Consider the following 16,351-nt stretch of genomic DNA (forward strand, 5'->3'; position numbering starts at 1 on the left):
GAGACTTTTTTATAATTTTGCTCATATAATTCCTGACTTTCCTTTGGTAGATAGATTCCCAAATATTTTATGGTATCAACAGTTATTCTGAATGGAATTTCTCTTTGTATCTCTTGCTGTTGGGTTTTGTTGGTGATGTATAAAAATGCTGAGGATTTATGGGGATTTATTTTGTAGCCAGCTACTTTGCTAAAATTATGAATTATTTCCAATAGCTTTTTGGTAGAATCTCTGGGTTCTCTAGGTATACCATCATATCATCTGCAAAGAGTGATAGTTTGGTTTCCTCATTGCCTACTCTAATTCCTTTTATATCTTTCTCGACTCTTATTGCCGAGGCTAGTGTTTCTAATACGATATTAAATAATAATGGTGATAGTGGGCAACCTTGCTTCACTCCAGATCTTACTGGGAAAGGTTCCAGTTTTTCCCCATTGCATATGATGCTTACTGATGGTTTTAAATATATGCTCCTGACTATTTTAAGGAAAAGTCCATTTATTCCTATGCTCTCAAGTGTTTTTATTAGGAATGGATGTTGGATTTTATCAAATGCTTTTTCTGCATCTATTGAGATGATCATGTGGTTTTTGTTTGTTTGGTTATTGATATAGTCAATTATGCTAATAGTTTTCCTAATATTGAACCAGCCCTGCATTCCTGGTATAAATCCTACTTGGTCATAGTGTATTATCCTGGTGACAATTTTCTGTAATCTTTTTGCTAATATTTTATTTAAGATTTTAGCATCAATATTCATTAGGGAGATTGGTCTATAATTTTCTTTCTCTGTTTTCAGCCTACCTGGTTTAGGTATCAGTACCATATCTGTGTCATAAAAGGAGTTTGGTAGGACTCCTTCAATCCCTATTTTTTCAAATAGTTTATATAACATTGGAGTTAATTGTTCTTTAAATGTTTGGTAGAATTCACATGTAAATCCATCTGGTCCTGGGGATTTTTTCTTAGGGAGTTGATTGATAGTTTGTTCTATTTCTTTTTCTGAGATGGGACTGTTTAGGATATTTACTTCTTCCTCTGTTAGTTTGGGCAAGCTGTATTTTTGGAGGTATTTTTCTATTTCATTTAAGTTGTCGAATTTATTGGCATAAAGTTGGGCAAAGTAACTCCTAATTATTGCTCTAATTTCCTCTTCGTTAGTGGTGAGTTCTCCCTTTTCATTTTTAAGACTAACAATTTGATTTTCCTCTTTCCTTTTTTTAATCAGATTTACTAAGGGTTTGTCTATTTTGTTGGTTTTTTCATAGAACCAACTCTTAGTTTTATTAATCAATTCAATAGTTTTTTTACTTTCAATTTTATTGATCTCACCTTTTACTTTTAGAATTTCAAGTTTAGTGTTTGACTGGGGGTTTTTAATTTGTTCCTTTTCTAGCATTTTTAATTGCAAACCCAATTCATTGACCTTCTCTTTCTCTATTTTATACAAATAGGCCTCTAGAGATATGAAATTTCCCCTTATTACCGCTTTGGCTGCATCCCATACATTTTGGTATGATGTCTCATTATTATCGTTTTCTTGGGTGAAGTTATTAATTATGTCTATGATTTGCTGTTTTACCCAATCATTCTTTAGTATGAGATTATTTAGTTTCCAATTATTTTTTGGTCTACTTCCCCCTGCTTTTTTGTTGAATGTAATTTTCATTGCATCGTGGTCTGAAAAGGATGCATTTACTATTTATGCCTTACTACATTTGAGTTTGAGGTTTTTATGTCCTAATATATGGTCAATTTTTGTATAGGTTCCATGAACTGCTGAAAAGAAAGTGTATTCCTTTCTGTCTCCATCATTTTCTCCAGAGATCTATCATATCTAGCTTTTCTAGTATTCTGTTTACCTCTTTGACTTCTTTCTTATTTATTTTGTGGTTTGATTTATCTAATTCTGAGAGTGCAAGGTTAAGATCTCCCACTATTATAGTTTTACTGTCTATTTCTTCTTGCAGCTCTCTTAGTTTCTCTTTTAAGAATTTAGATGCTACCCCACTTGGTGCATATATGTTTAATATAGATAGTGCTTCATTATCCATGCTACCCTTTAGCAAGATATAGTGTCCTTCCTTATCTCTTTTAATTAGGTCAATTTTTGCTTTAGCTTGATCTGAGATCAGGATGGCTACCCCTGCTTTTTTGACTTCACCTGAAGCATAGTAGATTTTGCTCCAACCTTTTACCTTTAACCTGCATGTATCTCCCCGCTTCAGGTGTGTTTCCTGTAAACAACATATTGTAGGATTCTGGCTTTTAATCCATTCTGCTAACCGCTTCCTCTTTATGGGGAGTTTACCCCGTTCACGTTTATGGTTAGAATGACCAATTCTGTATTACTTGCCATCTTGTTAACCCCGGTTTATGCTTTCCTCCCTTCTTTCCCCTTTCCCCCCCTTCCAAGTATTAAGCTTGTGAGCACCCCTTGCTTCTCACAGCCCTCCCTTTTTAGTGTCCCTCCCCCCGCCTTAGAGTTCCTCCCCCTATCTTACCCCTTTCCCTCCCAGTTCCCGTATTCCCTTCCGCTTAGCTTATTCCTTCCCTTTCCACTTTTCCCTTCTCACTTTTCAATGAGATGGGAGAAGTTTCACCATAGATTGAATATGTCTTAAGATTTTTCACTTAAAGCCAATTCTGAAGGCAGTAAGATACCCACTATATTCATCCCCCTCCATTCTTTCTCTCAGATATAATAGGTTTCCTATGCCTCTTCATGAGATGTACTACCCCCACTTTACCCTTTTTCTGGTACAATGTCCTTTCCACATCAATTTCTAGAACAAGGTATACATGTATTCTTTATACATCTATATAGTCAAAATATAGTTCCCAAGATTAATCTTTACCTTTTTAGATTTCTCTTGAGTTCTATATTTGTAGATCAAACTTTTTGTTAAGTTCTGGTTTTTTCATCAGAAATAGATGAAATTCGCTTACTTCGTTGAATGTCCATCTTCTTCCCTGGAAAAAGATGCTCATTCTCGCTGGGTAAGTTATTTTTGGTTGCATACCAAGTTCCTTAGCCTTTCGGAATATCATATTCCAGGCCCTTCGATCTTTTAATGTGGATGCTGCCAGATCCTGGGTGATCCTTATTGTGGCTCCTTGATACTTGAATTGGGTTTTTCTAGCCGCTTGCAATATTTTTTCTTTCATCTGAGGGTTCTGGCATTTGGCCACTATATTCCTTGGTGTTTTGATTTTAGGATCCCTTTCAGTGGGTGATCGATGAATCCTTTCAATGTTTATTTTTTCCTCTGTTCCTATGACTTCTGGGCAGTTCTCTTTGATAATTTCCTGGAAGACAGTGTCCAGGCTCTTTTTTTCATCATGTTTTTCTGGGAGTCCAATGATTCTCAGATTGTCTCTCCTGGATCTGTTTTCCAGGTCTGTTGTCTTCCCCAGAAGGTATTTCACATTTTTCTCCATTGTTTGATTTTTTTGGATTTGCTTGACTGATTCTTCTTGTCTCCTCGAGTCATTCAATTCCACTTGTTCAATTCTGATTTTCAGTGAAGTATTCTCTTCACTCACTTTTTAAAAATCTTTCTCTAATTGTCCAATTGAGTTCTTTTGTTCTGTGGAATTTTTTTCCATTTCGCCAATTTTGTTTTTTAGAGAGCTGTTTTCTGTTTCCAGTTCACTAATCCTATTTTTCAAGGATTTTACTTCTTTATCCACTCTCTCTTTAACTTTCTCCAGGCTCTTTTGCCAAGCCTCCCTCTCCTTTTCCCAAGCTTCCTTCTCCTTTTGCCAAGCCTCACTCTGCTTTCCCCATTTTTCTTCTAGCTCCCTTGTGAGAGCCTTTTTAATCACTTCTATGAGGTTCATCTGTGCTGAGGAACAGACGATCTCCTCCTTTGGGGAATCACCTGGGGACTGCCTGTTTTTAGTCTCCTCAGGATTTAGAGTCTGCTCTCTATCTGTGTAGAAGCTGTCAAGGGTTAAAGTCCTCTTCAGCTTCTTGCTCATTCTGTCTATTAATCAGAGACAAACTACCAAAGAAAAACAGAAAAAACTGGAGTCTTTCTTTGGGGGGGCTGGGTGTGTTATCGAGCTTCCTCTACAGACTGCAGGGGGCAGCAGTGAGGCACTAGCAGGACTGTGCTGCGCCTGCGCTCTGAGATCCCAGAGCGTGCTGAGTCACTGAGGGGGGGGAAGGGGGGGGCGGCCAGGTCCTGAGAGACTCCAGCTGTTTGCGGTTGTGTTCTTCAGCCCCGGTGTTTTTAGCTTCTCTGCTGGGCTGTTGACTTGCTGCAGGTTCCAAACCTGTAGCGAAGCTCTCCCCGCAGAGACGGCTACGATCACTCCCCACCCCCTCTCAGCTCTGCTCCCGTGCTCTCACTGCCGCTGCCCGCTGCCTGCGCCCGATCTAAAACCACCCCAGCCCTCCAGTAAAGACAGACCTTTCTTGGCGGATCTCAAGGATGGCTTCTCTTGGTAACTATTTGTGGGTTTTTTTCAGTCAAGCATTGATTCAGAGGCTTGTAATGAAGTGGATAGTGAGAGAAAGCGCGGAGCTTATGCAACTGTGAGCCTCCTCTCCGCCATCTTAACCGGAAGTCCTTTTCTTTGTTTTTACAAATTATTGTTGTGGTGGGTTCTTAAAGAGGACCCAATGCTATAACAAGAATTATGTCTTAACTTGCACATGAATTGGATATGAGTAGGGCAGAGCTGCATAGAAAGGTCAGCTTCACTTTCTTCTCCAGTCATTGAAGTCCAGTGGCAAGTTCAAGTACAAGATGCCATTTTATAGACTGGGGTGCAGTTATTGACCTTGGCCTTTTTAAATTAAGATCTTTCTCAGGTCTTAGTTTGAGGCCATGACCATTGAATGACTAAGACCTGAGTATAAGCTGAGTCAAAAGATGGCTCAATTTACCATCACAATGATATTAATCTGACAATGACTCTGTTGACAAATATTGGTATCCCTGTTGTATAGGTAAAGAAATTAAAATTCAGAGAAGTGAGAAGACTTGGTTGTAACACAATGTTATTAAATATCTAAGGAGGAATTCAAATACAGGCCACCTGACTCTTAGCTCTAAACAGTTGAAATTTCATTTGATGGACAATAGAGAATTATTGGAGATTTTATTATTATTATTATTTTATCAGAAGAGCAATTTGGTTAAGTCTGTAGCAGCATTTTGAATGGTTCTATTATTAGCTTTAAAGGCTATTGCCAGGGAATATGATACTTTCACAGAAAAAGTGGAAGTACAGCATAGCTTAATGAAGTTAGTATGAACATTTCTGAGAATGAAGACCAACTGATTTGACATTTTCATCACTAAACTTGAATACTTCTTTGAATGGTTATTCTTACCAATAAATAAAAACTATTAAGCTTACAGAAAGTTGCCACCACCCATAACAAGAAGAAAAACAATTCTGAACAAGTTTTTTTAATCACATATTCCCCACCAACAATTCAATTTAGTCAGTGATATTTCACTGCAGCACCAATCCTTAAAGGGTTTTTTCAGCTTTAGAAAATTATAATTTCTGAGCAGCTAAAACTTGAGAAATAAAAGACATCTTGCTAGCATAATTTATAAAGCATTCAGTGGTTAAAATAAGAAAAAAATTAGCCTTTGAGTGAAACTTAAAACACGTTTGTCAAAAGCTAGCAGCCAAAACACAGGAAAGCAATTTATCCAAAATTAGATTGCTTTGAAATACTAAGGTTAATGGAATCAGAGGAAGGAAAAGGTGTTGAGATAATTTGGTATAGTTAAAACCTTCAACTCAGATTGAAGATAATCTGAGTTAAGTATATGAACATTAACATACCTCTTAAAATGTTCTAAACAATTGATAGTGGTTAGGGACAATTTCTAAGAAATTCTAAGGTCATAGGCTAAGTGATTTTTTTTTAAGGAGAAAAAAATCTACTAGCAGTACCAAAGTCCTTTGAAAACCTTTTGGAGATAATTCCCCCTCCTTACCCCCCCACCCCTTACTTAAGGAAACTTCACTTAAAACAAAGGCCAATATAATGAAAATATTCAGGCCAAAAATCTGGATTGCTTGCAGAATTCAAGAAAAACTGGGTTTTCACCCTGGGTCAACATAGTCCCAATGATGTTTTCACAACATCTGTAAAAGTTCACAAAAAATAATGTTCTTAGGAAATTATTAGACAATGAACTCTGGAACAATGTGAGATTTTGAATTTTATGTATTTAAAGATGCTTAAGAAAGAAGCATGGAATCAGAGAGTTATAACATGAATTGCTTAGGCCTATATAGCTAGTGTTTCAAATTTCCATGGAAGATGACCATTTGTAGTTTTGTTTCTTAAAAGAACTGAAGAAAGGTAGTCCTGTATTCTAAGTCAATCATAAGAATGGTTCTATGTTCACTAAAAATAAGTTCATTCCCTATGCCATTCTTAAGAATTAATAATCTTTTAAAATCAGGCAAAAGTGAATTTGGCCATATATATGTACTATCTTGATCTTCAGGAAACTAGAAGATATAAATTAAATGTTCCTATACCCATAAATTCAACATTTTTACCTCAAAAGAATATTATCATTTGGGAGAGAATCTTGTTCAGTCATTTACAAATAGTCACCTTTGTAAACCAAGAAATAACCTTGTTTTAAAGAATCACTGACATTGTTGTTCTATTGTCACCTGCTGGTAATTGAAAATGTGTTTCTGCCAGCTCCACCTAAGACAGAATGTAATTCTTTCTAAGATCTTGATCTCAAATTGGTAGAAAGAGAGTCAAAGAGGAAAAGAAAAGAGCCCTTACTTGTTCTCTGCACTAGTAATTTTGCTACTGCCCTTTCTGATAATGTAAGGTATTATTCTTACTGATTCCTGGATGGCAGTAATAGGTTTCTTTCTTTCCCATCCCCCTCCCTTTCATAGTTCTGTTTTACCTTAGTGATTTAGAATTATGTAGCATTCTGATATTAAAATACAAACACATATACACACACATATCTATGGTTTACTTTAAAATAATATCCAAGGATACTTTATTTATAGAGAGCATCTATAGGTAATAAATGGGACTACTCATTTGCTGAGCTGCTCAAAAATGTTTCCAAAGGAATCCTTGAAGATATTGTCCCAAAACATGTGAAATCTTTATGACTCACAGGATAATAATGATTACAGTCCATAAGTCTTAAGTGACCTCAGGATCATAGAAACAGAAGAAAAGTTCAAACTATTAACCCTCCCCCCAAAGATTGTATTGCAACCCAAATCTGATGTTGCTGTAAGATTAGTCTACTTTCTCTGCTGATATTTCAAGCAGAGTAAACAGAATTCTGATGACACTTGTTATACTCCCTGAGGTGTGAAGTATTATAGAAAATATTGAAGAATGCACATGCATCATGACTGTTCATGAGTTTCATCTCTACTGTAGTCAAGAAGAAAAAAAGCTGCAAGTCAGTATAAAATTCCCCAACCTTATTCAGAGAAAGAAAACAAGGCAATTTAAGAGAGTTTATCTTTTTAGCAGTCATGTACAGAAAACTATAGTTACAAGGAATCATGAAAGTCATTTATTTTAATTTTCTATCAGATGCTTATTCAGCTTTTGCTTGATCCCTTCCATAGATGAGGAACTCACTAGTTTATGAGAACTAAAAGTCATAATTTGGCTTGAAATATTATAGATTTTAGATATTTAGAGAAAGAATCTTAAAAATTATAGAATCACAGAATTTAAGAATTAGAAGGAGTATCAATGATCATCTAGTTCAACCTGTACATAAAAGAATCTCTACTCTAATATATCCAATAAGTAGTTGTCTAGTCTCTACTGGATAGAAAATAAGCTAATACTTTTTGAGACTGTTCATTCCATTTTTAGACAGCTCTAATTGTTAAAAATGTTTCCAGACACTAGCTTTAAATTAACTTCTCTGTAATTTCTACCCATTGTTTCTGATTGTGCTTTCTGAGGTCAAATAAAACAAATTAAGTTTCTCCCTGACCTGAAAGTTCTTCAAAAACACGAAGATAGTTATATGGTCCTTACTGAGCCTTCTCTTCTGTAGGTTGAAAATCTCTAGATCTATAGTTCTCAGATATGTTTGACCCTTCATTATACAAGTTGTCCTATTCTAGGTACTCTTCAATTCAGCAGTCCTTCAAAAGCCATGATGCTTAAAACTAAACATAATACTCATATCTGATAAATAGAGAGTACAATGGGAGTATCATTTCCCTTTTCCTGGAAGCTATTCTACTTTTAATGCAGTCCAAACTCAAATCGATATTTTTTGGAATCCTATTTTATACAACTGACTCATACTGAAATTGTAATACACTAAAAACCCCAGTTCCTTTTCAGAACAGCTTCTGTTCATCCACTTCCTTCTCCATTTTATGCTCTTAAAATCAGTCATTTTTGGTGCCCAAGTGTAAGACTTTATATTTATCCTAAATGGATTTCTTCATTTTGGATTTAATCCAATACTCTAGCATGTCAAGGTCCTTTTGGAACCCCACTATGTCATCTACTGTTAACTATCCCCCAGACTTGTGTCATCTCTAAATATGATAAGCATACCATCTATTCATCTATCTGTCATTGATAAAAATGTTAAAAAGCAAAGATCCAAACAGATTTTTAGATTGCTCCACCAGGTATCTCCTTTGATATTGACATCAAATCAGTGCTGGCAAAGGTTTAATAATTGAATTTTGAAAAAGATACCTGACAGAGTTTAATATTTAAACATTATTTATAATATTATTAGTAATTTAATAATATTTAAGTATTATTAATATTTTATTCATAATTCCTCAAGTCTAGACAATAAAACCCCAATAAACCAATACTTGATTATAGTATTTCTGATTTTTCAGATGTGAATGCTCACAATAAATTTAATAATTAGTTCTAATGGGCTGGTTCAAGCTGACTCCCACATACTCTTACATTAAACCCTTAACAATTTTGAGTTAGGAGATTATCCAACTAGTTCTGAATTCAGCTAATTGTTTATCACATAATCCACATCTCTATTCTCTACAAGAACAATATGATACATTTTATCAAAAGTTGAATTCAAATCTAGATAAACTACTCACAATGTTTCTCTCCTGAATTTATATATTAGTTTTATCAATAAAGAAAGATGATTGGTCTGAAATGACCTGTATTTGATAAAGATGTGTTGGCACTATCCAATTGCTTAAATATTCTAGAATTTCTCTAGGAATAGAAATCCCCAATTGACCTATAGTTTGCAGACTTTTCCTTTTCTTAAAAAAAGAAATTTGGGGTACTTCCCTTCCCTAATTTCTTCCATTTCCCTTGATATTAGTAATGTCATTAACTGTTACAGTAATCTTTTAGCACCTGAGAATATAGTTTATTTGGAGCAAGTGACTTGAATTAGTCAAAGGACACTGGATGTTAAATTACTCACTATAAAATAAATATAACTGTGTACTTTTTATTTTATTTTTCCTCCCCTCATCCTAAAGAACCATGCCAAATATATTTGTATGTATATGTGTATAAAAGCATACATATAGGGACATACAAATATATACAAATACATAGATATCTAAAAACATACATCCATCTACACATATATAATCATTTATATATACATAAGACTGTAAAAGCTTATTTCCACCTGTCATGTTTCTCTGAAAGTGAGATAGCATCTTCCTTCATATGTCCAAGTCTTTCCATGTTTTTCTAAATCAACCAGCTTATCTTTTCCTACACCACAGAAGTATTCCAGCCCATAAACATCCTATCTGATAGATTGCCTATGAAAGTTTTTTCCCTTCTTCATTTCTTCTATTTTTGTTTTTATTTATACAAGATTGTAATTTAAAATAATAAATAAATAAAACAATCAAAATTATCCTTTTTTACTTTTCAACAATGCTGTCTTTTATGATGTATTTTAATGTCTGATTTTGCTGAATCTACTTCCTTTACTCTTTTTTTCCTGTTTTCTTTGAAGTTCCTGACCTTTTGCTCTTCCAAATGAACTTTGCTATTATTTTTTCGAACTCAGTAAAATTTTTTTTAGCAATTTAATATTGAATAATATTGAACAGATAGATCAGTTAGGTAAAATTGTTTTTTTTAAAAAATTATATTGACTTTACCCATGAACAATAAATATTATTTCAATTATTATAAAAATATTTGTTTTATATTTATGTTAATATAGTTCCTATGCCTGTTTTGGCAGGTATATGCTCAGGAATGTTTAGGTATGTTAAATGGTCTGAAACAATATTGAATAATATTGCTGACACATAGGGTAGTTTCTCTATTTTTCACTTTTGATTAAATCTACTTTAACTTTAACTTTGTCTGAAATGAAGATTACTATCCACGCTTTTTAACATAATAAATTTTATTACTATCCTTTATTTTATGTGTGTGTGCATCTTTCATCTCTGTGATGTTTCCTGAAAGCAACATATAGTTGAATTCAGATTTTTAATGTATTATCCATTTCCATTTTATGGAAAACTTGGTCCCATTAATATTCTAATCTGCAATTACTTGTTATGTATTTTCTTTCTTCCTGTTTTTCCTCACTATCCTTCTCACCTTATTTTCCCTATGCTTCCATTTTGTTAACCTATCCACCCTTCTAAAAGTACTTCCTTTATCCTCTCCATCACCCTATTTCCTTGCCCTTTTATTTCTTTCTGAATTTAGACAACTTTTATATATATATATAATACATCTACATTGAAACACATGTACACAAACATACATAGGTCCCCCTTTAATTCATTCCCAATGAGAATAAATTTCTAGCTCTAACTGCCCTACCCCTAATTAGATTCTTGTGAATCAATATTTTTTTTCTTTTATGCTTCATTTGTATGAGATAATAACTCCTTTTGGTGTCTCCCTACATGTTTTGTTTTTTTTGCAGAATCACTCCATTATTCTCAACTCAGTCCAAGGCTTTCAAACTACCCAAATTATGACAATAATAAGAATATTGCTAACATTTTCACATATGCAAAGTAAACAATTTGACCTTAAGAGTCCCTTATAGATGGTCTTTAATGTTTTCCTTACATTTCTTCTGGATCTCATATATATATTTCCCTTAAGTTCTAAGGATTTTGTCACAAAAATCTGGAAGTCCTTCAGTTAGGTAATTAGGGTTTTTTTTTTTTTTTGGTAAATTTAGGATTATATGCTTAACTATGTATGTTGGGCAAATTACCACTGACCAAAAACCCCAGTCCTTTTGTACTATGGAATATAATATTCCAACACCTAAGTTCCTTCAATATAGTAGTTGTAGTCTTTATTATAAATCCCGTGTAATCATAATTTTAGCTCTGTGATCTTTAATTTCTTTCTTTATTGATTTCAATATTTTCTCTTTAGCCTGGGGACTCTGAAATTTGACTATGGTATTCCTGTAAATTTTCTTTCTGGGATGATCGTCATTAGACTTTTTTCTATTCTGCTTTGCCTTTTTGTTCTAGAATGTCAGGGCAATTTTCATAGAATATTTCTTTTTTTTTTAATAACTTTTTATTGACAGAACCCATGCCAGGGTAATTTTTTACAACATTATCTCTTACTTCTCTTCCGTTCCGATTTTCCCTTCTCTCCCTCCACTCCCTCCCCCAGATGGCAAGCAGTTCTTTACATGTTAAATAGGTTACAGTATATCCTAGATACAATATATGTGTGCAGAACCGAACAGTTCTCTTGTTGCACAGGGAGAATTGGATTCAGAAGGTTTAAATAACCCGGGAAGAAAAACAAAAATGCACCACTTCCATCAGAATACATCCTCATACAGTATCATTGTTGAGGTATATAATGATCTCCTGGTTCTGCTCATTGCATCAGTTCATGTAAGTCTCACCAGTCCTCTCTGTATTCATCCTGCTGGTCATTTCTTACAGAACAATAATATTCCATAACGTTCATATACCACAATTTACTCAACCATTCTCCAATTGATGGGCATCCATTCAGTTAGAATATTTCTTATAATATTGCATCAAGATTCCTTTTTAAATCATATTTTTAAAGTAGTATGACTTTAAAATATAATTTCTCCTTGATGTGTTGCCCAGACAACAATTGTTTTTCTGATGAGATGTTTCACTTTCTCTTCCATTTTTCATTCTTTTTATGTTATTTTATTTATTAGAAAATCATTAGCTTCCCCTTCCCAAATCTAGTTTTCAAGGAATTATTTTTCTTCCTAAAGTTTTTGACAAGATAACACAGAATAGACAGGTCTTCGAATGAGCTCTTCCTGACTTCCCTCAGATCAACACTAGATCAAGCATTTTAATGGATTTTGGAGTGACAGAACCCACAAATATTTGGAGTGTAACAAATTTCCAGCAGAAGATATTTTGGAAGAACTTCAGGAAAAGTTTGTCTCATTTGAGTGGGGAGGGTCAAAGGAGTGTTTGCAGCCTAGTGCAGGGGTAGTGCAGTGCAGAGAGACCCACGGCAGAGAGGCTTTCATGTTGGGGGATTTAGTGGAAGGCTCATAGCCAAGATACAGCAATGTTTGCTACTCTCTCCTGGTTCAGAAGCCAATAGATTGGCAGATTATCAGTGAGACCTCCAATATAATTATAGAAGGCAAATAGTGATCTCTTGAACCTCAGCATAAAATGGATTTGGCCATACCCACTCAGCATGAGAAGAAAGCCAGAAATACTGGCACTAGGGGCAATGTAAAGTAGTTGTGGCCTATAGAGGAAACTTGGAACAGTCTCCAATTTGTCCTAAGACCTTTAAAAAATGAACAAAAAAGCAAAAAGAGTTCTGACCATAGATAACTTTTATAGAGACAAGGAAGAACAGACTTCAAACCTGAGGACACTAATGGCAAAACATCTCCAGATGAAGTCTCAAAGAATGATATAAGTTGATTTCCATCTCACAAGATTCTCTTGGAAGAATTAAAAAAAGGATCTTAATAGAGAGTTAGAAGAAAAATGGGGAAAGGAAATGAGAGCTCTGAAAAAGGAAACAAAAATTGTCTCAAAATCATGCTTTAAAAATAGTTTTGGCTAAATGGAAAAAGAAAATAACTCCTTGGAAAACAGAGTTTGTGGAGTGGGAAAAAAATCCAATGAACAAAACAACTCATTAAAAAATTCAATTGGCTAAATGCAAAAGCTGACTGAAGGAAATAATTTGCTAAAAATGAGAATTGAAAAATGGAAATGAATGACTCAATGAGACATCAAAAAATCAGTCAAACAAAACCAAAAAAAATAGAAGAAAATGTAAAATATCTCATTGGAAAAACAACTGACCTGGAAAATAAATCCAGGAGAGACAATTTAAGAATTAGTGAACTACCTGAAAACCATGATTAAAAAAAAGATTCTAGACATCTTTCAAAAATCATCAAGAAAAACTGTCCTAGAACCAAAGGGCAAAAATAGCCATTATAAAGAATCCATTGATCACCTCCTGAAAGATACTCCAAAATGAAAACTGCAAGGAATAATGTAACTAAATACCAGAATTATCATATTAAGGAAAAAATACTGCAAGCAACTATAAAGAACCAATTCAAATATTGAGGAACCACAATCAGGATTACCCAGGAGCTAACAGCTTCCACTTTAAAGGATCAAAGGGCCTGGAATATAATATTCTGGAGGACAAAGGAACTTAGTTTGCAGCCAAGAATCAACTATCCAGAAAAATTAAACATTATCTTTCAGGGGAAAAAAAGATGGACATTCTATGAAATAGGGGGTTTTCAATTATTTTTGATAAAAAGATCAGAGATGAACAGAAAATTTGATCTTCAAATACAAAACTCAATAGATGCTTAAAAAAAGGTTTTTTAAAAAAGAAGAAAAAAACCATTTTTTAAAAGTTAAAATGTATACATCCCTGTTTAATGTTTAACTCCTGAGAAGTGTGTCTTTGTTAGGAAAATACTTAGAGGATGTAGATAATAATTTGACTTTATTGTGATGATATAAAAAAAAAGAAACTTGGGATGGAAAAGGGATTGTATTGGAAGAAGATGGAAGAGAGAGTAAAATGGGGTAAATTGCATTACATGAAGAGGCAAAAAAAAAAAAAAACTTACTATAGTTGAGAGAAAGAAGGGAATGAGATGAGCATTATATAAACCTTAATCTCATTGGATTTGACTTAAAGAGAGAATATCAGACATATTTAGTTTAATATAAAAATTGTCTCATCCTATAGGGAAGTAAAAGGAGAAAGGAGAAAGAAAGAGATAGTAGAAGGGAGAATTGAAGTAGAAAGGAAAAGGGATAAGAAAGGTAGGGTGGGTTGTTAAAAGGGAAAACCTATTAAGGAAAGTGGTGGTTGGAAACAAAACACTAGTAAGGAGGAAAAGGGGAAAAAAAGAGAAAAATAACATGGCAGGAAATACAGAATTAGTAATTTTTACCGTGAATGGAATGAACTCTTCCATAAAATGAAAGTGGATAACATACTGGATAAGGATAGAATCTTACAATATATTGTTTAAAAGAAATACATTTAAAGCAGAGTGATATGTATAAAGTAAAAGTAAAAGTCTGAAACAAAATCTATTATGTAGGGATTCTAATATCAGATCAGGAAAAAGCAAAAAATAGATCTAATTAAAAGAGATAAAAAAGGAAACTACCTGAATAAATTATGGCATACAAATGTTATAAAATACTATAATCATTTCTTATGATCATCAGCAGGATGATTTCAGAAAGGCCTGGAGAGACTTATATGAACTGATGCTAAGTGAAATGAGTAAAATGTTCTCCTGAACATTGGAGCACACAGCAAAAATAAGATTATGTGATGATCAGTTTTAATGGACATGGCTCTTTTCTTTTTTTTTTAAATTTATTTTCTTTTATTTTTAAATAATTTTTTATTGACAGAATCCATGCCAGGGTAATTTTTTACAACATTATCCATTGTACTCACTTCTGTTCCGATTTTTCCCCTCCTTCCCTCCACCCCTTTCCCCAGATGGCAAGCAGTCCTATACATGTTAAATATGCACAGTATATCCTAGATACAATATATGTGTGCAGAACCAAACAGTTTTCTTGTTGCATAGGGAGAATTGGATTCAGAAGGTATAAATAACCCGGGAAGAAAAACAAAAATGCAAGTAGTTTATATTCATTTCCCAGTGTTCTTTCTTTGGGTGTAGCTGCTTCTGTCCATCACTGATCAATTGAAACTGAATTAGCTCTCTTTATCGAAGAGATCCACTTCCATCAGAACACATCCTCATACAGTATCGTTGTTGAGGTATGTAATGATCTCCTAGTTCTGTTCATTTCACTTAGCATCAGTTCATGTAAGCCTCTCCAAACCTCTCTGTATTCATCCTGCTGGTCATTTCTTACAGAACAATATTCCATAATATTCATATACCACAATTTACCCAGCCATTCTCCAATTGATGGGCATCTATTCATTTTCCAGCTTCTAGCCATTACAAACAGGGCTGCCACAAACATTTTGGCATATACAGGTCCCTTTCCCTTGTTTAGTAAGTCCAGTAGAAACACTGATGGATCAAAGGGTATGCACAGTTTGATAACTTTTTGAGCATAGTTCCAAATTGCTCTCCAGAATGGCTGGATGTGTTCACAGTTCCACCAACAATGTATCAGTGTTCCTGTTTTCCCACATCCCCTCCAACATTCTGCATTATCTTTCCCTGTCATTGTAGCCAATCTGACAGGTGTGTAGTGGTATCTCAGAGCTGTCTTAATTTGCATTTCTCTGATTAATAATGATTTGAAGAAGCCATTTCATATGGCTATAAATAGTTTTAATTTCTTCATCTGAGAATTGTCTGTTCATATCCTTTGACCATTTATCAATTGGAGAATGGCTTGATTTCTTATAAATTAGAGTCAATTCTCTCTATATTTTGGAAATGAGGGACATGGCTCTTTTCAACAATGAGGTGATTCAGGCCAATTCCAATAGACTTGTGATGAAGAGAGCCATCTTCATCCAGAAATTTGACTAGAGGAGCTGAATGTGGATCACAACATAGATTTTTCACCTTTTTTGTTGTTGTTTACTTGCTTTTTGTTTTTTCTTTTTGATTTGATTTTTCTTGTGCAGAATGATAAATGTGGAAAATCTATAGAAGAATTGTATATGTTTAACATGTATTGGATTGCTTCATCTCTACAGGAGGGATGGGAGAAGTCAGGGAGAAAGATTTTGCATTATTTAAAAAAAACTTTTTTATTTTTATTTCAATCTGGTTGCCTTTCCTTTCATACTGTATTTTCTTGGATTGCTCTTATTTTTTTCTAATTTTTCCTCAATCTCTCTTACTTGATTTTTAAAGTTTTAAACTTTAAATTC

This window comes from Antechinus flavipes, chromosome 4 (genome assembly GCF_016432865.1).
Source record: "Antechinus flavipes isolate AdamAnt ecotype Samford, QLD, Australia chromosome 4, AdamAnt_v2, whole genome shotgun sequence".
Classification (NCBI taxonomy): Eukaryota; Metazoa; Chordata; class Mammalia; order Dasyuromorphia; family Dasyuridae; genus Antechinus; species Antechinus flavipes.